The sequence below is a fragment of the Odontesthes bonariensis genome, chromosome 6, assembly GCF_027942865.1.
Source record: "Odontesthes bonariensis isolate fOdoBon6 chromosome 6, fOdoBon6.hap1, whole genome shotgun sequence".
Taxonomy (NCBI): domain Eukaryota; kingdom Metazoa; phylum Chordata; class Actinopteri; order Atheriniformes; family Atherinopsidae; genus Odontesthes; species Odontesthes bonariensis.
Window position 1 is genome coordinate 4431492 of NC_134511.1, and position 23295 is coordinate 4454786.

At 43.6% G+C, this 23295-nt stretch overlaps 1 long non-coding RNA gene across 1 annotated transcript; it reads right to left on the minus strand.

Moving 5' to 3' along the window:
* Positions 1 to 6492: 6492 nt before the first annotated feature.
* LOC142382783 (uncharacterized) lies at positions 6493 to 22954 on the minus strand. Its single transcript, XR_012769950.1, has 2 exons — positions 22563 to 22954; positions 6493 to 9915 (listed from the first exon to the last, which is right to left on the minus strand). It is a non-coding gene; the product is annotated as an uncharacterized LOC142382783 (long non-coding RNA).
* Positions 22955 to 23295: the final 341 nt, after the last annotated feature.

Sequence of the window (23295 nt, forward strand, 5' to 3'; positions counted from 1 at the left end):
AGGATTTACCCAAATGTTGGCACTGCCTCGTGCAGCAGAGTCGGAGACCAAATTAGCATACATCACCATGTAGTTATTCTAATGCCAAAAACTTTGTACTTTTCAAGGAAAATGTGTTTTTTAGTGGATGAAAAGCTGCTGTTGTGGGGTCTCCATCTGTATATGCAAATGTGAACTCTGAACTTGATATTTCTCTCAACATCTGTGCTGTGAATTCAGTTCTACTTGGTAGCTGCAGAATGTCTTTAAAGCTTTTCTCCAAGTCAACAACCCTGTCATGCCCCTAAATGGATTAAGATGACTCACTTATGCTGTTTTATGTTGCACAGAGAACCAAAGAGAAATGGGTTCACGCAATTCCACAGAAGACGCATTTTTATTCATAATAATGACGATATTTTGGCTAAAGTCCACCGTTGTGCAGGTAATTTAGTGCTTTTTTTATGTGTAATTTTCACCCTAATATCTTAATAATTGAGCATTTAAAGTAACACCAAAGCTGTGAAAATAGATCCCCGTCTGAGCCCTGCACATGCACAGCCATACAAATGGCTGAAGAGGCCACCAGAAGCCACCAAAAATGTCGAGAGACGAGGTCGGGTGATGTTCCCGGACGGCATTTTCTTTATTTACAAGGAAAGATGTTCTGGACAAACACAGAAAGACGAAGCAAGCATCTGCACTGGAAAAAATGCCCCTCCAAAAATAAGTAAAAAAACAACAAATATATGACGTTTTTGCTTGAAATAAGCAAAATAAATCTGCCAATGGAACTAGTGAAAATCGGCTTGTCAAGATTTCTTGAAATAAGATGTGATATTTAGGACTTTTGAGATAAAAGTGATCTTGTAATTAGCTTAAAAACCTCTTCAAATGTCAAAAAAAGCTTGTTTCATATGAAATCCGACTCAAAACAATTTGTTTTCAAGACATTTAACAAGATATTCAAGATGTATTGTCTTCAAACAAGTCCCTATATCTGGCTGAAATAGTACTTGTTAGGCAGTTGTGTCTTATATTAAGTGTAATGAGATACTCAATGAGACAAATATACTTGGTAAGATTTAGATTTTTTCCAGCGCACATAGCTGTTGGTGTGTTTTTTACATGGTGCCGTGCAGCAAAGTGTTGCCTTACCTGCCTGGAAACTGTTTCAGGCCCAGCAAAATGAGTCGGAAGCACATAGTTCTGAGTTTAAAACACTTTTCTCGTGTTAATTATGTGAAAGTAACTGGTTGATTTGAGAGGAAACGTGTTACCCGTGTGGTTTATCTTTATAAAAGAAGGCTGTGAATGACCTCGGGTGGAAGCGGCCTCTGTGTGACCTGCATGAAGGAGTGTTTCGCCTCGGCTCCTCTTCCTTTCATACCTCGGTTGACCTAACTGTTGCCTGCCTCTGGCTCCTCCCTGAGGTTACCATCGGGGTACTGTGGTTCCTTTGGTTAATTATTACCAACTTCACCCATCAATAGTTTAACTTGGTGGATCTTTGCTTGCTGTTTCCCATCAAGTTCAATATTAGATGGAATCATGGATGAGTTTAGCTTTATTATGACATGTGAGCCATCAGAATTGTCCCTGTGGATGATGTTATCCAGTTTAGACGAGGAGAAAATGTTATTTTTTAAAAGATTAGATCATATTTCAATGATGGTCCTGTTTGTTTTGTCATTGTTTTGACTGTACACTGGAAAAAATGCCCCTCCAAAAATAAGTAAAAAAAACAGCAAATAAAAGACGTTTTTGCTTGAAATAAACAAAAAATCTGCCAATGGAACTAGTGAAAATTGGCTTGTCAAGATTTCTTGAAATAAGATGAGATATTTAGGACTTTTGAGATAAAAGTGATCTTGAAATGAGCTTAAAAACCTCTTCAAATGTCAAAAAAAGCTTGTTTCATATGATATATGACTCAAAACAATTTGTTTTCAAGACTTTTTCACTTAACAAGATATTCCAGATGTATTGTCTTCAAACAAGTCCCTATATCTGGCTGAAATAGTACTTGTTAGGCAGTTGTCTTATATTAAGTGTAATGAGATATTTTGACTAGAAATGAGACAAATATACTTGGTAAGACTTGGATTTTTTCCACTGTAAAACCACCTCGTAGATGAACCGAGTCCCACAGCGCTGCAGCACTCGGGCCACCAGGGGGCAGTAGTTCCCTGCCAAACCTCCCCGCGATGTTTACTCCCACGTGCCACCTGGACCCAATGAACTCGACTCCCATATGGAATTACTTGGCATGAGCCCAGCACATGCCTTTCCTTTGTCCTCACATAACTGGGCTAACTTCATATGGCCGCGTCCAAAAGTCATTGAGGGATCAGCAGGTTCTCATTTTCCTACGTGTAACTCAGCCGAGCAGCCAAACTCCTGACACTTCTTTAGATTCCCCCCCTCTTTAGCTCCTTTGTGTTCCTCTGCTTTAAAGTGGCTGTTGGCTCCTGGGTGGTGTTTGACTGAAGTGAATAAAAATGACAGTGGGTCCCCCCCAGCCTGCTGCTGACCTATGTACTTTCTTATCATTTTAGCTTTTAATAATTCATGATTAGCCTAGATTTGACTCACCGTCCCTTTATTTATTTATTTATTTTCCCTCTGGCTCGATGCAGCTTGCAGTGGCGTTAGACTCGGGGTCAGCCCGCAGAGTGTTTCCAGGTCAGGAAGAAGTGGGTCACGCTGTTCCCAGTGTCAGTGTCTATAACTTCACAGTGTGCGACGACAAAGCCCAACTCCACGGGGATAAACACACAGACTTTTGTGTGGCCCTAATACCAAACAGTTCTTTCTGTAGATGCGCTGCATTATTCAAAGCTACAGCAAAACTTCCACTTGCATTTAATTCACTTATTCGTAGATTAATCCCTCTCAGTTTCCTCATATTTAAAAAAATAAATAAATGCAGACTTAAGGGAGCTATTTATAGAATACTGAGATGTTTGAATGTGGTGTTTGCAAGTTGCAAAAAGGAGAATATTTAGATTCATGCTGCCCTCACAACTGGTCATTGTATTTGGAAAATGTCCCATCACCGTTAACCAGAGATGGGGACTCGGGTCGCTGTTTTGATGACTTGTGACTTGACTTGACAAAAAATAAAAGACTCGAGACTCGACTCGGACTTGGAAGTTAAAGACTCGGCACTTGACTTCAGCCACGATGACTTGAAGTGTTATTCAGTTCATGTTTTCAGTTTGAATATAAAATTAATAAATTAATTTAAAAAATAACATTGATTACCCGGTAGGAGCGCAGGCTGAGAATGGCGTCCTGATTGGATCCCTACCCTGTCAATCAGTCATGCCCTCTCTACATACCTTAGTGTTTATTGGAGAGAATAAACTCATATCAGATATGCATCAACATGTCAGCGGGACCGAGAGTCGTTGTCTTCGGCTTTCGTAATTACCATTTTGACGGCAAAAGACGAACAGCTCAGTGCAAGACATGCGGCATCAACATCTCAGACAGCCAGACGACAACTTCCAACTTTGTTCGTCATTTGAAGATCCATTCTGACCAGTGAGTGCTCGTCAAATTAGCTAAAATTATCCTGTTAGCCTAGTCGGTAGTTAGCTAACGTTAGCTTGATATGATACGGGGTGGACAGGTTGGACACATTGGCCAATGATGTTTACTGACAGTTACTTATATCTTTGTCTTTTCACTTTATTAAGATCAGATTCTGCAGGTAAAATTAGAATAATAAGGTGACTTGACTTGCCCAAGAAAAAATTACTTGAGACTTGAAAGCTAAGACTTGAGACTTGCACATGTGTGACTTGGTCCCATCTCTGCCGTTAACATAACCTTACGGGCCAATCACAGTCAGATATTTCCCAATATGTCCTCCTATTACAAACTGAAGCTGAGTCATGGCTGCAGATTGCAGTATATGCATATGAGGCAGAGCTTAATGTGCCGGCTCACTAGTCAAACGTATTTGAGTGACTGTACTTAATTAAAGAAATCCTGGGTTCAGCCCTTGTGGCGGCTTTGTGTGTCTTTAAAAATAATCCTTGACAGGGATTTACCGAGAACTGATGGAATATTCTTCAGAGATGGGGGAATTGTAGGTCAGAGGGGTATCAGAACGGCGGAGGAACCGGCGGCTTTGAGGAACTTAGCTGGCAGGGTTTTATAGCTAGTTTCACGGGTTCGTTGAAACAGATGATTCCTCGCCTGCAGTAAGCAGGAGAGCAGGTTTCCCAACAGGTACAGCGTAGTCTGTGGAGCTGTGCAGCTCGGGACGGAAAATCAGAAAGAAGTTGTGGAATTTAACATCTGGGCCACGGTGTGAAGCCTGCTTTAGGCCCCATGCTGAGCGCCCCGGCCCGCTCTGCTCTGCCAGCAGGCTGCAGAGCCTGGACACAAGTTGGATGGCGGCCCTTCGGTCAATCGCATGATGAATGATGAGGAAAAAAACCATGGTGGTGTCGCTCATCGTGTTGAAATGTGATTACACAAACACAATTAAAGGTGAGATCTTAACTCATTGGCTGCCAGCCATTTTCAGTTCAGAGACACCCATACTGCCAAGTGTTTTACAGTATTTTGACTGATTTTCCAACACTCACAGAAAAGTGTGTCTTATGACTATGTACACACCGAAATTACCAAACGAAAGAGTAGACTCTCTTCTTTCATCAGGAAAAAAAAGTTTGTTTCTACCATTTTCAGTCCTTTAGTAACAGACAGTAGAACATAGGTTGGTTTCACCAAAAACAGCTGTTTGACCCAAAAAACGGAGAAAACACGCCTTTTCTTTTTTTTGTGCAAAGTGGCACTGCTGCCACCTAGCGGGTAATTTTGCCAGTATATTCTCTGTTTAGTGTTTACAAGCCTAAGATTTAGTGACAAACTCCGCTAGATTGTCCCCCAGCCCGCTCCGTTAAAAAACGCAATTGACGTCTATAGACGTCTTTGGCACCGAAAGAGTTAATGAATCAGTAGAGGAAGATAACGAATCCAGATCGTCCTGATGAGACTAAATGTTCCACTTCCTAGGCTCATACTGTCTGAAGTGAAATATTTAGTTCTTTTTAGTAGATGTAGTAGATTTATTGAAGACTCATAGTCCAGATCACACAGAAACACAATCAATAATAAAAACATAAAAAGAACATTCATAAAAAAATAATAATAATCTTTTAGGAGGCAATCATACCAATGTTTCCAATATACAGAAGTATATCTTACTGCACTATATTTAACGTTAGTCAACAGTAGGATAAATCTATTATTGTACTCATTTAGTCGGCAAATAAATGTAAACATAAGCTTCCTTAAAACAGCCATCAAAGAGCTGACATTGGTAGACACAAACAGTTCACTGGCACTGCTCCATCTGGGCTTCTTTAACTAAAGTCTTAATGCATCATTATAAGCCACCTTCCATCTCTGAAGGCTGGCTTTTTTTTAATAATGGCACCATAAGTGTGCCGTATACAGTGAGGTACAATATGATCTAAACCAGTTCAGTTTAACTTCATCAGAGCAATATCCAAATTTCCCAACTAGAACATTAGCTTGAGCGTATAACATTGGAACCTGACGGTCTGTCAGCACATGACCGAGATATTTTACTTCATTTGAGATGTTCAATAAGGTCCCAGACAGCTTAAAATGAGGGGAAACCCTATGTTTGTCTTCTTTAGTGCGACATATCAGAATGACACTTTCTGATGGGTTGAATTTAACATCATGAAGTTCACCGTATACCGAACACACATTAAGCAACTTCTGAAGACCGGCTGAACTTGGACTAAAAACCACTAAGTCATCAGCATACATCAAAGGCTTTACAACTGTGTTTCCAACCATACGGCCAGTTTTACAGATTTAACTGCTTAGAAAGCTCTTTTAGATAAAAATTGGACTATACAGGGGAGAGGACGCCTCCTGGTCTGACAGACACACAGTTGTCCCACTTGACCTGCATAGTTTGATTGGCATACCAATAAGACAGACATCTCACTATGTATTGTGAGAAAAGTGTTTCAACCTTTTCTTATTTGGGGTTTATTTGTGTTTCGACATGGACTTATAAATCATAGCAAGGGGCAGAAATTTAGCTCGGTGGTGCAGATTCATTGTGGAGGGAAAACAGCAAACGGCGGTCTGAAGAGCTCTGGGAAAACATCGATGCAGTCAGATGAGCCGTCCGTAACAATCGAGTTAGTCAAGCGTTGGAGTGTGAGCGCACAGGCTGATCCCGGCTTTCTGCTGTCCACATGACATCACTTGGAGATAAAGAAGTTTTGCCCTACCTGGCTGCTTTCCTCAGGGCAGAAACGCCTGAGCAGACGGTAAACATCAGCAGCCTGTGAGCGGCGCTCTCAGGCCGGCCCCATCGATTAACCACGAACAGCTAAATGAAATGTCAAACCTGCGCTACAGTCACGGTGGCTGGTTACCACGCCGATGAAGTGAAACTAAAGGTGGGCGAAGTCACACTCACACACACATTCGATTCATAAAACAAGATCATGTGGAACATTTTTTATTATTATCAGTGATTGAAAGTTTGTACATTTAAAGTATGAATAAACTGAATCACAGAGTTTATTCAATTTTATTTTTGCCTATTGGCTGCTGCTGTAATCTGAGCCGGGTGTATTCCAAAAAATCAGTAAGAAAAACAACAAATCCAAGACGTTTTTGCTTGAAATAAGCAAATAAATCTGCCAATGGAACTAGTGAAAATCGGCTTGTCAAGATTTCTTGAAATAAGATGTGATATTTAGGACTTTTGAGATAAAAGTGATCTTGAAATTAGCTTATAAAACTCTTCAAATGTCTAAAAAAAAAAAAAGCTTGTTTCATATGAAATCCGACTCAAAACAATTTGTTTTCAAGACTTTTTCATTTAACAAGATATTCCAGATGTATTGTCGTCAAACAAGTCCCTATATCTGGCTGAAATGGTACTTGTTAGGCAGTTGTGTCTTATATTAGTGTAATGAGATATTTTGACAAGAAATGAGACAAATATATATATACTTGGTAAATTTGTTTCCAGTGCACATTAACAAACTTGTTATACATTTTTAAAGGTTTTTCCCTCCAACAAAATAAATGGAATGGAATCAAGCTGTCAGTATGGCTCCCTAATAAAGTCCACACACTATAATAATTCATTCATGAGCACAAGAGACACTTCCCTAATTGTTAGTGTGTGTTTGCTGACTCAAACACGAGTGGAATGGCCGATGCTGCCAATGCCTTTTCTCTAGATGATTTTCTTAAAACAGATGTTTACTCAATCTGCTAAATGGCTTCAGAGCTTCTCACTGCTGTACTCTATAATGTCCCTTCAAGGATAAATAATGTATTAGATCTGTTTATAATCTCTGTCTGTCAGTAATACAGTGTAGAGCAGAGAGGGCTTGTGGCTCCGCTCCTCCCTGCCAAGCAGTCTGAAGAGGACGAGCTAACAGATTCAAACAAAAAACCAAAAGAAAATACACTGGAAAAAATGCCCCTCCAAAAATAAGTAAGAAAAACAACAAATAAAAGACGTTTTTACTTGAAATAAGCAAAAAATCTGCCAATGGAACTAGTGAAAATCGGCTTGTCAAGATTTCTTGCAATAAGATGTGATATTTAGGACTTTTGAGATAAAAGTGATCTTGAAATTAGCTTAAAAACCTCTTCAAATGAAAAAAAAAGTCCCTATATCTGGCTGAAATGGTACTTGTTAGGCAGTTGTGTCTTATATTAAGTGTAATGAGATATTTTGACTAGAAATGAGACAAATATACTTGGTAAGACTTTGATTTTTTTCCATTGTATAATCTGAGCCGGATGCAGAGTGTTGAACAATAGACTGTAACGGGAAAGATGTGCTCCAAAGCTTGGTTTAACCAGTTTACCGAGCGCTTTCTCTTCCTCTGGTGGATCTGAGCCCTGCAGATCTTTCTCTGCTCAACTCGTAACATGTTGGAGGTGAAAGGAATCCTTCAGTCCGTGTTACCCAGAATAACTTCTCCTGCAGAAGGACGCTCAGGATTTCTGTTCCTGTTGAGATTTACTCCGTTATGCTGGAGCTTTGAAGGGCCCGATATCTTTAAACCGAGACTACGCGTGTGGATATCGGTAATTAGCTTTGGGTGACCAGAGCTTTTAAAGCCAGCCTGCGTGACTTTGAAGCACGGCGACTTAAATCTGCTGCACACGGCACGCTTTTGGAGTTGGGCCCATATAAACTGTGTTTTTGTTTTTTTGTCTCTTTACCTTCAGCCCGCAGCATCATCAGAGGTGTTTGAACCGCAGTCTGCATTCATTGATCAGTGAGTTATGTTTGTGCAAACCCACCGACAGCAATGAATGTTTATTGCAGCCTTAAGGGTTGGATGCCGCGCGCGTCCTGGACGTGATGGTCGACCGATGGTTGGAGGTGTCTCTCGGGGTACAGCCAACGGTCGATGGTTTTGGATCAGAGCAGAAACTCACCGACAGCGTTGAATGTTCCCCGTGGGAACCGGGACCGCTCGCAGGGCCGGTTTTTGCTATGTGAGCGACCGCCCAGGGCGCACTCTATGTGAAGAAAACCCCAAAAAACTTGCCAGTTTTCTAGAGTACCGCTCATTTCCATTTCAAGATAGTGGAGTGGGGCAGGGGGGTGGGGGGTAGACTGATCCCAGGCCACAACACAAACTGCTTCCAGTCCAAATAAACTGTATTTAATTCCTAAAATGAACATAGACCCATATATATATGTAATTAATTGGGTTATGTTTTTCAAATCCGTGCAGCCATCTACGTGAATTTGTTTACGTCACGTGACTCCGGTTGGTTGACGGGTGAACGGACGGCGTTAAAGGGAAAAGCAAAGGTAATAATGTGGAGTCATCATGGATCATCATCATGGTGAAAGACCAAAGAAGCCATCAGGTGCCCAGTTTAGAAAGAGAAGAAGAGAAGAAACGGACAAAAGATAAAGGGATACAGATTTATAGGCTATCTGTTAGCCTCTTGCTAATATGGTGCTATTAGCCACGACTGTGTTTGATTTTTAGTTTTGCTGAACTAGAATTAGAATTGAGGCATCATGTCATGCTGCTAATTTCCCCCAAAGGCAACCTGGTCTGGTTTGTGTTTGCAACACAACACAGAAGTCCTGACTGTGGAATTATTTCTTATTGCTACGAGCTATATGCTAAATGAAATAACCTAAATAATTTCTAATATACATTAACATGGCTTTTTGTAAGCTACATGTGGTATCTTTTTGTACCTTTTTGTATTTAAGATTATATATATATAATAGAATAATACAAATAATATAATATGTTGTTGTGTTGGTGGCGGGGTAAGTCTTTTTTGGGGGGGCTGCAAGGGATGGTTCGCCCAGGGCCTAAATCTAGCCAGGTCCGCCTCTGACAGCTCGATTGCCACTGGTTGACTCGTCGATGGGGGGAAAATGATCAAAAGCAACATAAAAATGGGCCTAAAAGTGTATTTTAATTGGTCTGGAGCTTCCGTTCGCAGCGGTTTATCCGACAAAAGTGGAAAATGGTCCCTCGTCTGTTGGGCTCCATCCAAACCACCTCTTATTTCAAGCGTCTGCCGTTCCAATCCAAATATATATTGGGTGTCTGCGGGCCTGCTAGGGTTGCCAGAATTCTCCACGTCGGCTGTCAGCAGATGGTTACGGCCGTGGAAAACACAGAAGGAGAAGCTGGATGTGTGTGTGTGTGTGCTGCTGTGTGCGAGCGAGTGGAGAACGTCTGAGCCGGGAGACGCTGCCACCCGTGTTGTCGTGGCGACGATGAGAATCCAGAAGAGCCGGTGATGCAACGCTTCTGGTTTCCTCAGACGTGGTGAATGCTGTCATCGCTGCATGGTACTCACCTTCTGCAGAACTGCTCAGGAAGCTCCAGGCCGCACGCTTCCCGCGCCTTCAGCCTGAAGCAGAACAGAAAGAGAGACAGAAAGAGACGGAGTGAGTGGGACTGAGGAGGGTGGAAGGAGGCGAGGCGGTGCGAGCGTGATCAGAGGGCGCCGCCGTGCCCCACAGCTTTAAACAAGTGCGCTGCAGTGCTGAGCTAGTTAGAGATTACTGTTCCCTTTACCCTGCGCTGAACCCCGGCTCCGGCTCTGGGAGCCTTCCTGTGCGCGCCTCTTTGAGGTTGGAAAATCATGCAGTCATGTTTTATTAATGCTCTCCCTGTCTGTCTGTCTGTGTTCTGCTCTGCCTGCTCGCCTCAGAACTGGAGGAGATTTGGAACGCTGCAGTTTTGCCTTTGTTTCACGAAGAAAAATTCTCTTTTTTTTTTTTGGAAACCTGTTCAGAACACTGGAAAAAATGCCCCTCCAAAAATTAGTAAAAAAACAGCAAATACAAGACGTTTTTGCTTGAAATAAGCAAAATAAATCTGCCAATGGAACTAGTGAAAATCGGCTTGTCAAGATTTCTTGAAATAAGATGTGATATTTAGGACTTTTGAGATAAAAGTGATCTTGAAATTAGCTTAAAAACCTCTTCAAATGTCTAAAAAGTAAGCTTGTTTCATATGATATGTGACTCAAAACAATTTGTTTTCAAGACTTTTTCATTTAACAAGATATTCCAGATGTATTGTCTTCAAACAAGTCCCTATATCTGGCTGAAATGGTACTTGTTAGGCAGTTGTGTCTTATATTAAGTGTAATGAGATACTCAATGAGAAAAATATACTTGGTACGACTGAGATTTTTTTCCAGTGTAAAGGGCGATGGGTGAGATGTGGAACTGCTGCACTGGAAAAAAATCTAAGTCTTACCAAGTATATTTGTCTCATTTCTAGTCAAAATATCTCATTACACTTAATATAAGACACAACTGCCTAACAAGTGCTATTTCAGCCAGATATAGGGACTTGTTTGAAGACAATACATCTGGAATATCTTGTTAAATGAAAAAGTCTTGAAAACAAATTGTTTTGAGTCACATATCATATGAAACAAGCTTTTTTTTACATTTGAAGAGGTTTTTAAGCTAATTTCAAGATCACCTTTAACTCAAAAGTCCTAAATATCACATCTTATTTCAAGAAATCTGGACAAGCCGATTTTCACTAGTTCCATTGGCAGATTTGTTTTGCTTATTTCAAGCAAAAATGTCTTATATTTGCTGTTTTTTTTAACTTATTTTTGGAGGGGCATTTTTTCCAGTGTGGAGAAGTGCTCTCCGCAGGCTCTCAGAAAGAAACTGCACTGTTCTGCATTATGAATGATTACTTTGAGAAGAGAGAGCAACATCTCACCCTCTCCAATTCTGACTCGGTCCGCTGACCACGGAGGAGACGCCGTTATCACCGCAACGAGCGCGTCTCAATTTGCTGCGTTCAGTGAATTATTTGATTGTTTCCGCCTTAAAAAAAAAGGATTCTTAACCTTGAACTGAAATCACAAACACGGATCCGTAATACACGGATAATTAAAAGCTACTTTTTAGACAAAGCTGTAACATTTGCTCTTCCAAATTCATTGTAGAAGCCTCGGCCAGATAACATTTCTGCTTCTCCCCCAAGTTTTTCTGATCCCTCAGAAGCTCCCTGAGAAGAGGCTTTTTTACTACTTTTCCTTTTCTTTTTTTAATCATTCATTCTCCCACGTTTTCCTAATTTCCCTCCATGTTTTCATGCGCAGACAAGGTGGGAAGTAATAGTTTTTTCAGTCCCTCTGGCTGGGGCTTCAATGGCTTCCCTCCTTGGCACTCGGACCGTTTTGGCCGTGTGCCCGAGACACACAGAGGCTTTTTTCATTCTCAAAAAATCTCTCTCGCTCTCATTTCCCCACAGTTTTTCTTTTTCTTTCTTTTTCTTTTTTTTTGGACTGAACCGACTTCCGCTCCCTCTGCACTCAGGAAAAAAGTTATGGGAAATGTATGTTAACCGGCTGGACGCACACTGACTCATTCATCTGTTTTTAGGCGTGCCGAAAACCTCCACGTCGAGGTTCCTGATGATACCGCCGCCGCTGGCGCGGTCCCCAGAAACTTTGCATAACTGACAAACTTGCAGAAAGTGTAACGTGTAAAAATAGCTGTGCGAGCATGAGAGTCTGACGGGAGCCGAGCGAACAGTGTGACTGAACCAGTGTGAACCCTGCGCCGTCAGCACATTCCAGCAGTTGGACAATGAGAAGCACACTGTGTACTCTGTGTCGTGTTGCCTGCATAGCTGGCTGGGCTGCAGCCAGGACTCAGCGCTGCCTGAAACCAGGCCAGAGCAACACAGATGCACAAAAATCTGATTTTTTTTTTTTTTAATTTTTTTATATAAAGTAACGACCGTCAGCTTGGGTTGAACGTGTGCTGTCATCTGCTAATATTTTCCTTTTAGCCCAGATTAAACTTTGCAGAAAGCTCAAGGTCTTGAACTCTTGTGTGGGAATCTATTCTCAGAGCAGAACCCAAACGGACGGAGGAGTTCTGTACATCCTGTTCCCTCTGGTTAGGCCGGAGGTCACCGAGCCGGGATGGGCTAAGCTTCAGGTGAGATCCAACAAAGACGAGAGCAGGTTTGGGGAGTCCACACTGGAAAAAATGCCCCTCCAGAAATAAATAAAAAAACAACAAATACAAGACGTTTTTTGCTTGAAATAAGCAAAAAAATCTGCCAATGGAACTAGTGAAAATCGGCTTGTCAAGATTTCTTGATATAAAATGTGATATTTAGGACTTTTGAGTTAAAAGTGATCTTGAAATTAGCTTTAAAACCTCTTAAAATGAAAAAAAAAAGCTTCTTTCATGTGAAATATGACTCAAAACAATTTGTTTTCAAGACTTTTTCACTTAACAAGATATTCCAGATGTATTGTCTTCAAACAAGTCCCTATATCTGGCTGAAATAGTACTTGTTAGGCAGTTGTGTCTTATATTAAGTGTAATGAGATACTCAATGAGACAAATATACTTGGTAAGATTTAGATTTTCTCCAGTGCACCCTAAAAACTCCACACACTCGCATTCCAGCGGACCCGTGCAGTGTGAAACCACTTCCTGCCGAGGCCCCCTCCACCTTCATTTAAATCTGCACCCTGAGACGAGTCGTGAAAAAGGAAATATGCAGTATCAGTTCCTGCTACTGGACCTCCACAACTGGCTTTTTAATCCGTTAATCTCCTCTTAACAGAACAAATATTATGCACTTGAGCGTGTTCACAGTCCACCCGACACTCCCGGCATAGCTCAGATGCCTGTTCAGAAATACTCAGGCTGGGCAGCTGCCAGCATATGCTCTCACACGCTTCTCCCATCCCATCATGCTTCCTTGACAATTATTATTATCCAATCCGCCGGCACAGTGGAGGCGTCTCCGAGAGATTAAATCACTGAAATGAGTGATCCTCTTCGTGAGCAAACTCAATCAGATCCAACAAATAGGCCTTAATTGGAATGTCAGTCGTAAAATAGGCTTTAAGTCACATCGGACGTTTTAATATCTGCCTGAATTAGGAAGTTTAAATGAGATTTGGTGGTGCAGCGGGGTCACTTAGCATCGCATCCAGCTGTCAGGCGGCTGCGGTCTTTTATGTAACCGAGTTGGTATAAACCGTGCGTGCCAATAGCTGCTTTAGGGTTAGATAAGTGTCAGAAGTCTGACAGCAGACGCAGTTTGTCCCTCCCTGTGCCTAAAATACGATGCGTTTGGTTTGTAAACGGTTTGAATCGGGCACCAGGTGCCTCACAGGCTGCGGTGTCCAGGCCGAGTCCTTCCTCCGGCGAAGGGACTCCTCCAGGCGGCGTGCCAAGCCTTTCCAGAAACACCCTGCCTCCACGTGCCGTGGATCCTCCTGCCAAGGCTTCAACCTATCCCTGCTGCCAGCTCCTTTCTCAGCGTTAGCTCTTGGCTCTCCTGACCGTGACGCGCTGTTTTCCGCTAACATGCCACCCTCACCCGTGACTTACCTTCCTTCCCCCCTCAATCCTCCCATCTTTCCTTTTCTGACTGATGTGCCTGCTCTGTTTTTCTCTCTGTTCTCTCTCCTCTGTGCACCTTTGAACCCGTTCTCGATGCTCTTGATGCTCTTGATCACATCATGGCTGTGTTCGAAACCGCATACTACATACTTCCATACTGCATACCAGAGATGGGGACTCGAGTCACTGTGACTTGGACTCAAGTCGACTCGAGTTGCTGTTTTGATGACTTGTGACTTGACAGAAAATAAAAGACTTGAGACTCGACTCGGACTTGGAAGTTAAAGACTCGGCACTTGACTTGACTTGAGACACGATGACTTGAATGACTTGAGTGTTAAGCATCTAGCATAACTTCGAACTTTGTTCGTCATTTGAAGATCCATTCTGACCAGTAAGTGCTTGTCAAATTAGCTAATATTATCCTGTTAGCCTAGTCTGTAGTTAGCTAATGTTAGCTTGATATGATACGGGGTGGACAGGTTGGACACATTGGCCAATGATGTTTACTGACAGTTACTTATATCTTGTCTTTTCACTTTATTAAGATCAGATTCTGCAGGTAAAATTGCAATAATAAGGTGACTTGACTTTGACTTGACCAAGAAAAATTACTTGGGACTTGAAAGCTAAGACTTGAGACTTGCACGTGTGACTTGCTCCCATCTCTGCTGCATACTGCATACTACATACTTCCATACTTCCATACTGCATATTCATCGATCAGACAGTATGCAGAGCGTTTACCCACAATGCATTTCGCTCCTGCCCGAGCCGAAATCAGCCGGCCTGAAGCTGATTTCTCTTAAGCTCTAAACTCTGTAAACTTTAGCAACATTTGAAACATTTTCAGGTGAGAAAGTAGTCGTTTAGATCCCCAACATGTTGAAAACCTGACAAAATACCGGCTATTTACAATTTTGTTCCCACGAATTCGGCGCTACTAAAGCTAGCCGCAGTGAGCAACGCACTTCCGGTTATTTTCACAAAATAAAATACCCGTTGCCTTTTATCATAGGGAAAGCCATTACCATACAATTGGTGCTTTTGTTTTGAAAACAGGAAGTGAACCTACCCTCGTTGTAGCTAGCTTGAAACTGCTGTTTTGACAGCAAATGACGATCGGCGACGTCACGTTACGTTGCATCTTGGGTAGTTTGAGTATGAGTAGTAACCTCATGATGCATACCCAACATTTCAGAGAATCTAGTATGCATCCGGGACCTTCTCGCTTACTCAAACTGGCTTACTAACTCAAAAAGTTAGTAGGAGTAGTAGGCGAAGTATGCGGTTTCGAACACAGCCCATGTCAGTCAGTCTGGCTCGAGTTGACTTATCCACTCCTGCAGCATCCTCCAGATAGAGCTGGATGTCGCACTTGTCTCTTCTCCAAAGCTTTGTTGGCTCATTTCAGTCGTTTCAGGGGTGCTGAGGCTGATGAATATGTATCCCCCGGCTCTTTCTCGCAGTCATTTTGCAGGATTCCTAACAAAGCGGGATGAGAGAGCCCTTTGTGGTTGTCTTCTGGATTTAACCGTGACGCTTCCCCGGTGCCTGCTGCCACTTTTTTATCTTCAGGCTTTATCCCCCAGGTCAGACGCACGGCCACTTTTGTCAAAGCCAACACCTCCAATCTGCCCTCAGACTAGCATATTTTCGTTGTTTGGTAGTCTCTTCGGTGGCTAAAGCGCAGAAATGTTTTGGTAAACAAGCGTATCCTCGAGGACACCACAACAAAAGGTTACACAACGGTTGCTTATGGGGCATAATCCATGTTTTTAATCTGCAGTGTGGGATCAGCGTCACCCTCGCGTACCCAGCATTCAGACCCGACGCACCCCTGACTGCGGCACGGATCGGGGAGCAGGGCCGCCGTCGCCATCGCCCTCCGTCTCCTGCACCCACCCCGCCCACAGAGCTGCGGAGCCTCGTTCTGAAGGATTTTTTCCGTGTTTGTGTTATCAGTCAGAGCCAGCGCGGGGATGGCCTGGATACCGATCAAACCTTTATTCTGCACAGATGACGCCCGTGCTGCTTTACAGCCAGTCGGACGCAGTGTATCCAAAGCACGGGGAATCGAAACGGACCCTCAAAATTGATAATCGGGCAGGCATCCTCCATTTTTTTGGCTTCAACGTATTTACCAAAATGCGGCCATATGCAAGACGGTTATCCCCCCCAACCGTCTGTCGTCTGCAGCACCCTTTTTATTTCCATGATCATGTTTTCCCCTTTGCGTGACAAACGTTGCAAAGCATGCCCCCCCCCGTCCCCGTCCCAGCGGGGGGCGTGTTGCTGCATGGCACCAGCAGGGACACGGTGTCCTTAATGCAGAGTATGATGCTTTGTGCTCTGTTGACCTGATCAGCACTGCCTAAGCTAAGTTAAGCTCATCTTTTTTGTCCCGCTGCACGGATGAAAGGCGGCCGACCGTTCGCCGCGCCGCGGATAAAAAAAAAACGCAGGAAGCGTGCGCGCGCGTGTGATATTTTTCAGAGATGCATAGATGCGCGCTTCTTAATGGCGGATGAGCGCTGCGGTATAATTCGTGGATGTTTTTTTGAGTCTGACGTCGCAGCGGTTTGAAGCGGCTGATCCTCTGCGAGGCGGTTTGACGGCTGTGCAGCAGAGTTGTTGAGGCCAGTGCTTTAGAGAGTTGCTCAGAGACTTAACCCCCCCCAACACCCCCCCACTCTCCAGCAGAAGAAAATCTCTGCTGAATTCATGTCTCCTTTCAGATTTCTGAGAGGCGTTAAACCTTTCTGGATTAAAGAAGGTAATCTGACAGGCAGAAGATTGTATTAGCCCGAGTGTTGGCAGAGCTTTTAATTTCTCCTCTTTTTTCCATTTCCCCCTCTCAGCCTGCCTCTCCTGCTGACCTGCCGGATGGTTTTTATTGTGTTTTTCTTTTGAATTAAGGCAGAAAAACATTCGCATCTGGCTCCCCTCTTCCGCCCTTCCCGTATCTTTTTCCTCTTCCGCTCGCTCCTTCCTGCCTCTCTCCACGGTTCTCCCAGCAGTGACAGCATACTTGTGTGAACCCATGATTTATCATTTGCTAATCCGTGCTGATTATGGAGCTTTCCACACGGCTCTTATCTGTTGCTGAGCCTGCTTTTCACTCCATAGCTGCCAATTATCTCTCAGGCAGCCTGCAAACAGACTGGTCTCTGTCAGCCAGCTGCAGATCTGCCACCGAAACCTCTTCAGTCTTTATGTGCTCAGGGCACGCAAGCACGGGGCGCCTCGTCGGCCGCCTGGCTGAGTGCACGTATTTCTGGTTCCAAGTGCTTCTTCAAGTGTCAGATTAAGAGATCAAATTCAGCATTGCATCAACTTTAACTCCGCTTTGGCTTCACCTGCAGAGGGCGGGATGTGCGGAGACCCTTTTTTTAAAGGGGAGTGTCGGGAACCGAAGCTGAAAAGCAAACATCTTGCTGGCCAAAACGTCTCTCCTCTCGTAGTAAGACGACGAGGATAGACGAGGATCTGATGTCAAAGCGCAAAGGATGCCCTGATTTGAGTTGACATTCTGAACCTTTAGTTATAAGTTTATTTTTTTTGTAATTCAAGTTTTTATTTCTTTGTCTTTGTCAGCATTTGTGAGACATTACTTATCATATGCATTACATGTAGTATCATAGCAAAACCAAAATAAAAGTACAGTATGAACGATACTGTTCATAAAGACGTCATATTGATGGTTACATAGCTGGAGAGCATATCCATACAATAGATTACAGTGCTGGATACCGGGTACAATCAGAGGGAGGTATTCATACTGTAGGCTCATCAGGCAATGTGATGTGAGCCCAGAACAAGTCCCAGATTAGTGCCTTCGCTGGAAAAAATGCCCCTCCAAAAATAAGTAAAAAAAATAGCAAATACAAGACGTTTTTGCTTGAAATAAGCAAAATAAATCTGCCAATGGAACAAGTGAAAATCAGTATATCAATAAGATGTGATATTTAGGACTTTTGAGATAAAAGTGATGATATTTTGGCTAAAGTCCACCGTGTTGCAGGTAATTTAGCGTTTTTTTTATGTGTAATTTTCACCATAATATCTTAATAATTGAGCATTTAAAGCAACACCAATGCTGTGAAAATAGATCCCTGTCTGAGCCCTGCACATGCACAGCCACACAAATGGCTGAAGAGGCCACCAGAAGCCACCAAAAATGTCAAGAGACGATGTCGGGTGATGTTACCGGATGTTTTTGCTTGAAATAAGCAAAATAAATCTGCCAATGGAACTAGTGAAAATCGGCTTTGTCAAGATTTCTTGAAATAAAATGTGATATTTAGGACTTTTGAGATAAAAGTGATCTTGAAATTAGCTTAAAAACCTCTTCAAATGTAAAAAAAAAGCTTGTTTCATATGATATGTGACTCAAAACAAGATGTTTTCAAGACTTTTTCATTTAACAAGATATTCCAGATGTATTGTCTTCAAACAAGTCCCTATATCTGGCTGAAATAGTACTTGTTAGGCAGTTGTGTCTTATATTAAGTGTAATGAGATATTTTGACTAGAAATGAGACAAAATATACTTGGTAAGACTTAGATTTTTTCCAGTGTGGGTCTTGTTTGTATTGTTCAACCTGTTGAGCATTGAGTCTTTATCATAATGTTTATCCACTCTTTCAGTTCAGGGGGTTTGGGTGTTTTCCACCGTTTAAGTATTGTCCCAGTAGCCATGATTACAGAGAATTCTCCGCTTGTCATGTTGTGTTTTTGGCTTCTTTATCCCCTAATGGGCATAATTTGGGAGATAATGGTATGTCACTTCCCAGCCAGTTGCTCAGGTTGTCCAGTTAGAAGTTTATTAACATCAAGGTCAAAATTCTGCTAGCGTGCCAAATCTACGCGGGCTGGAATAGCGGCGAGGCGGTGCCTGGCAGTGACTCATCAACACTTCCTGTGGCTAAGCAGCGGGACCGCCGGGGTTGGTGTGTGACAGCGTGAGGTTACGGGCGGCGAGGCCTCGCCCGTGGGGAGGGTATGCAGATCGCGGCACGCTCAGCTGATGCGGCACCAATCGTCAGCGTAATGGGAAGTGACGTGCAAATCAGAGCGATGTGGGTCAGAACGCCAGACGACCAGCCCGCGGCCTGTATCTGCTCCGCCTGTCTAATCTGCTGCAGCCCGACCAGACGAGACTCTCTAATCGACCCTGATATTCACTGAACACACATTACCGTCTCCGCTCGCGCTCTGGAATGCAAACACGCGCGCAGAAACCCAGAAATTTCTATCAGCGGTGTTTAGGAGATTTAAATGGTGGGAGTCGGTGGAAAGTGCACTGGAAAAAATGCCCCTCCAAAAATACGTAAAAAAAACAACAAATACAAGACGTTTTTGCTTGAAATAAGCAAAATAAATCTGCCAATGGAACTAGTGAAAATCGGTTTGTCAAGATTTCTTGAAATAAAATGTGATATTTAGGACTTTTGAGATAAAAGTGATCTTGAAATTAGCTTAAAAACCTCTTCAAATGTCAAAAAAAGCTTGTTTCATATGATATGTGACTCAAAACAATTTGTTTTCAAGACTTTTTCATTTAACAAGATATTCCAGATGTATTGTCTTCAAACAAGTCCCTATATCTGGCTGAAATGCTACTTGTTAGGCAGTTGTCTTATATTAAGTGTAATGAGATATTTTGACTAGAAATGAGACAATTATACTTGGTAAGACTTAGATTTTTTCCAGTGTGGAAGAAAGGCCGAAGAAACGATCGTATTGGTCAAACAAACAGCTCTGAGACATTTTCTCCTCTCATTTATCTCTGCTCCTCTTTGTTTGATATGATGTTTACAACATTACACTGGAAAAAATTCTTATATTTTTCTCATTTCTAGTCGAAATGTCTAATTTCTAGTCAAAATATCCATACATCCATACATCTATACATCTGGAATATCTTGTTAAATGAAAAAGTCTTGAAAACAAATTGTTTGGAGTCACATTTCATATGAAACAAGCTTTTTTTTTTAGACATTTGAAGAGGTTTTTAAGCTAATTGCAAGATCACTTTTAACTCAAAAGTCCTAAATATCACATCTTATTTCAAGAAATCTTGACAAGCCGATTTTCACTAGTTCCATTGGCAGATTTTTGTTTGCTTATTTCAAGCAAAAACGTCTCGTATTTGTTGTTTTTTTACTTATTTTTGGAGGGGCATTTTATACGTCATTTTGGAAATACTCGTGCGGAAAGCTGAGCACCATTTCTGGGGATCTGAGGTCTCTCCACGGTGGGATTTCAGCGGGTGAAATTGGGTCAGATGGACGCAGCGCTAACAGGATTCTCATGACATGTTTGGAGGCTGGCGTCTGAGGGGAGGAAGAGGATGGGAAGGGGAAGGGGAAAGGCTGGGGAGGAGGGAGGAAACGGTGAACTTTGGGAAGTGTTTTGACTTCCACGCTGCTGTAAAGTCTGAACACAGGTGCTAAGCAGAGGGAGGTGGCACGCCGGGGGTCTCACGGTCCTTTTTCCCCCCATTACGACTGGGGAAAAGCGGCCCAGAGGAGTTCAGCCTGTGCGAATCTGCCTCTGCCTCATCAAAGGCAGTAATTTCCTGTTCATTTCAGGCCCCCATCCCCCATCTCGGAGCTCTTGTCTGCTAATCCCACCCCAAACTACCCCCACCCTGGGCCCCCTGCTGGTGTCCTGCCCGCCTGTGCTTACGCTCGCTGCACTCCAGGGCCGGGGACTGGGAGGCTATACGCTTTGTGTGAGCGGGCTCATGGCTGAGCGCTAACAAATCCTCATTGTCCCGCGCGGGAGTGGTGACTGGGGCCGGGGGGGGGTTTCGCTGTCTGGTTTCTATTCAAATCCAGGTATCCACACAGGGCTGCGAGGGAGCAAAGGGTGCAGAGGGTCTCGCACCGCTCCGAGTCGCAGGAGCAAAGTCCACCCAGACCTGGGCTCAGGGGTCCTGGCCGGCGTTTAGGTGCCGGGGGGGGGGGGGTGTCAACGGGAGCCGCTTACACAACCTTCCCTGAACTCAACAAGTGAGACACTTCCAAAAAATGCTGTCGAGCCATTTCAGAGACAGAAATATTTCAATGTCAAGTTCACCTCCAGAGTCCAAGTGTCAACAAGTTCCTTTTTTAAATTTAAAGCGAATCTCTCTGACTGAGAACGCCGTTTTATCCCCCCGTTTTGGAGACAAACCCCTGCTGTATTATCAGCTGTGTGTAGGCCTGCATCTGACTGAAAGCCTCTGTTGATTGGAGTTATGGCGCGTATGACTCCAGCTGCCAGCCTCACTGAGGGCTGATATGCGCATCTGGGCGACAAGACTCTACACGTCCAGGCATTCTAAGAGCGACTCGAACTCGGCCGAGATGCCTGAAAGCCCGAGATGCTCGGCACACTTTGTTAGAGAGCTTTCGTTGTTTTTCATTCCTTATTTTCTTGCTTTTTTCCTCCATTATCGCCCAGATTTCTGAATGTGTCGTGTGTTCGTCTTGATGTTGAGCCTGCGTGCCGTCTGTGAATTTCTTTCCTTTTTTTTTTTTTTTGCTGCTATGCTGTACATCTTTGATCCGGGGAGATGTTGCTGCTCCCTCATACAGACATACATACACATGCACTGCTTTTTTGTCGTGGATTAAGAAGAAAACTCAGGAACGGCCGGCGTTTCCTGCCACTGAATACATTCCAAACGCAGTGAAGTCGGCGGGGAAAAGCAGTGAAAAAGGGGAATAGAAAATAACACGACTATCTCCTGTTCTTCCTCTTTTGTTGCGGTCTACATGCAACCACCTCCTACATTCACGCTCCCTTCGCTGCAGTTTCTCCTCTTCGCCCCAAACGCAAACCTAAGTCGCTGAAACGGTTGATTTAGAAGATTTTAACGCAAAAAAAAAAGAATTATGTTTTTTGTGTTAAATTGGCAATAAAAAATTTTTTGATGTCAGCAAAAATTATTTTTAGCTCTTTCCACCAGTGTCTCAACTGCCTCTTTTTTTTTTTTTGACCTGCAAAGCATGCTGGGGGTTCTCAGAGTTGCAGAGAGATGCAAAGTGAACACATTGAGAGGCGGGCACGAAGCGTCGTCACCCCCCAAAAAACTCCAGCCGCAGCCCTGACCCTCAGCCCTAATGTTGAGGCCACCGCCGCCCCCCCACCATCCCCTCGTGGAGTCTGGGGGGGGGGGGGCAGCAGCAGCTGGCTGACCTGTCCCTCCGCTGCAGCCTCTAATGGCTGACCTGCCCTGTCTGGCCGGCCCTGCTCGCTTTTGTCTACTGTCTGGCTCAGTTCCTCCCCAGTCAAACATTGCTACCGGCTACCGCAGCCTGCATTCCCACAGAGCTTCGCTCTGGAGGAAGGAAAAAAAAAAACGACACGCACGCAACTCACTTTTCACACTTGGCACAATCTTTTTCTTGCACGTACATCCTTTTTCTGAACTCTCCCATACATGCAGAGAAACACACACACACTGCTCGAGACAAACCGTGCTGAGCACAAGCTCAGCTTTTACACACCGATTTTTAAAAAGAAAATTTAAAAAATGCAGATTTTTGTAAATCGGTGTTTATCCTATAACATTTTTGAATGAATTTTGGCATTTTAAAGCATTTTTAAAGCAGAAAAAGACTCAGGAAAGGGTCGAGCTCGTGCAGATACTCACCTAAAAGTGAAGCCAAAAGTTCAGCGGCAGGAAACCGGCGACCGGGACGGTAGAAAAGACGAGAGCCAAAAAAAAAAAGCTTCCATTATGCAAGGAGAGACCTCATGTCAGACGGGCTGAAAAGTTGCTGCTGAAATGGGTTGAACGAGTTCCTCTCTCCCTCTCCCTCTCTCTCTCTCGCGCTCTGCTCGCCTGTCTCTTGTGTGTCTCTCTCCCAGACGTGCACTCACACAAACTCTCAGTCTGATCGCTGTGTGCCTCCAGTGGGAAGTCGGCCAGCAGTTTACCAACACAAGTGCCTACAAATCTCTTTCTCTTCCTCCCTCTCGCCCTCCCTTTTTTGCTTCTGTCCCTTTCTACATAAATAAACAAGCATAGATATTCCCACCCCCACCCCCACCCCAAAAGCATGCACGCACGCACACACACACACACACGAACACTAGCTACAGCACAAGTTATTGAACTGTTCCACATTTTCTTGCATGCACTATATATGAGGCGGTTGACGGACAGCGGCACACAGTCACGTGTGGGGAAAGGGCCGCCGCGATTGGTCGAAGGCTCGGGAGCCGACGGAGGGAGGGGGGCGGCGGACGCCGTGATTGGTCGGAGCTCAGACCATTGAAAGCTTCTCTATTGAATGGCTGCTCCGGCGCTCTGGGTGGAGTTTTGAGTGACACTGCTGGGGGAAAAGAAATGACCCGTCATCCTGAGAGTTTTGTGTCTTTAT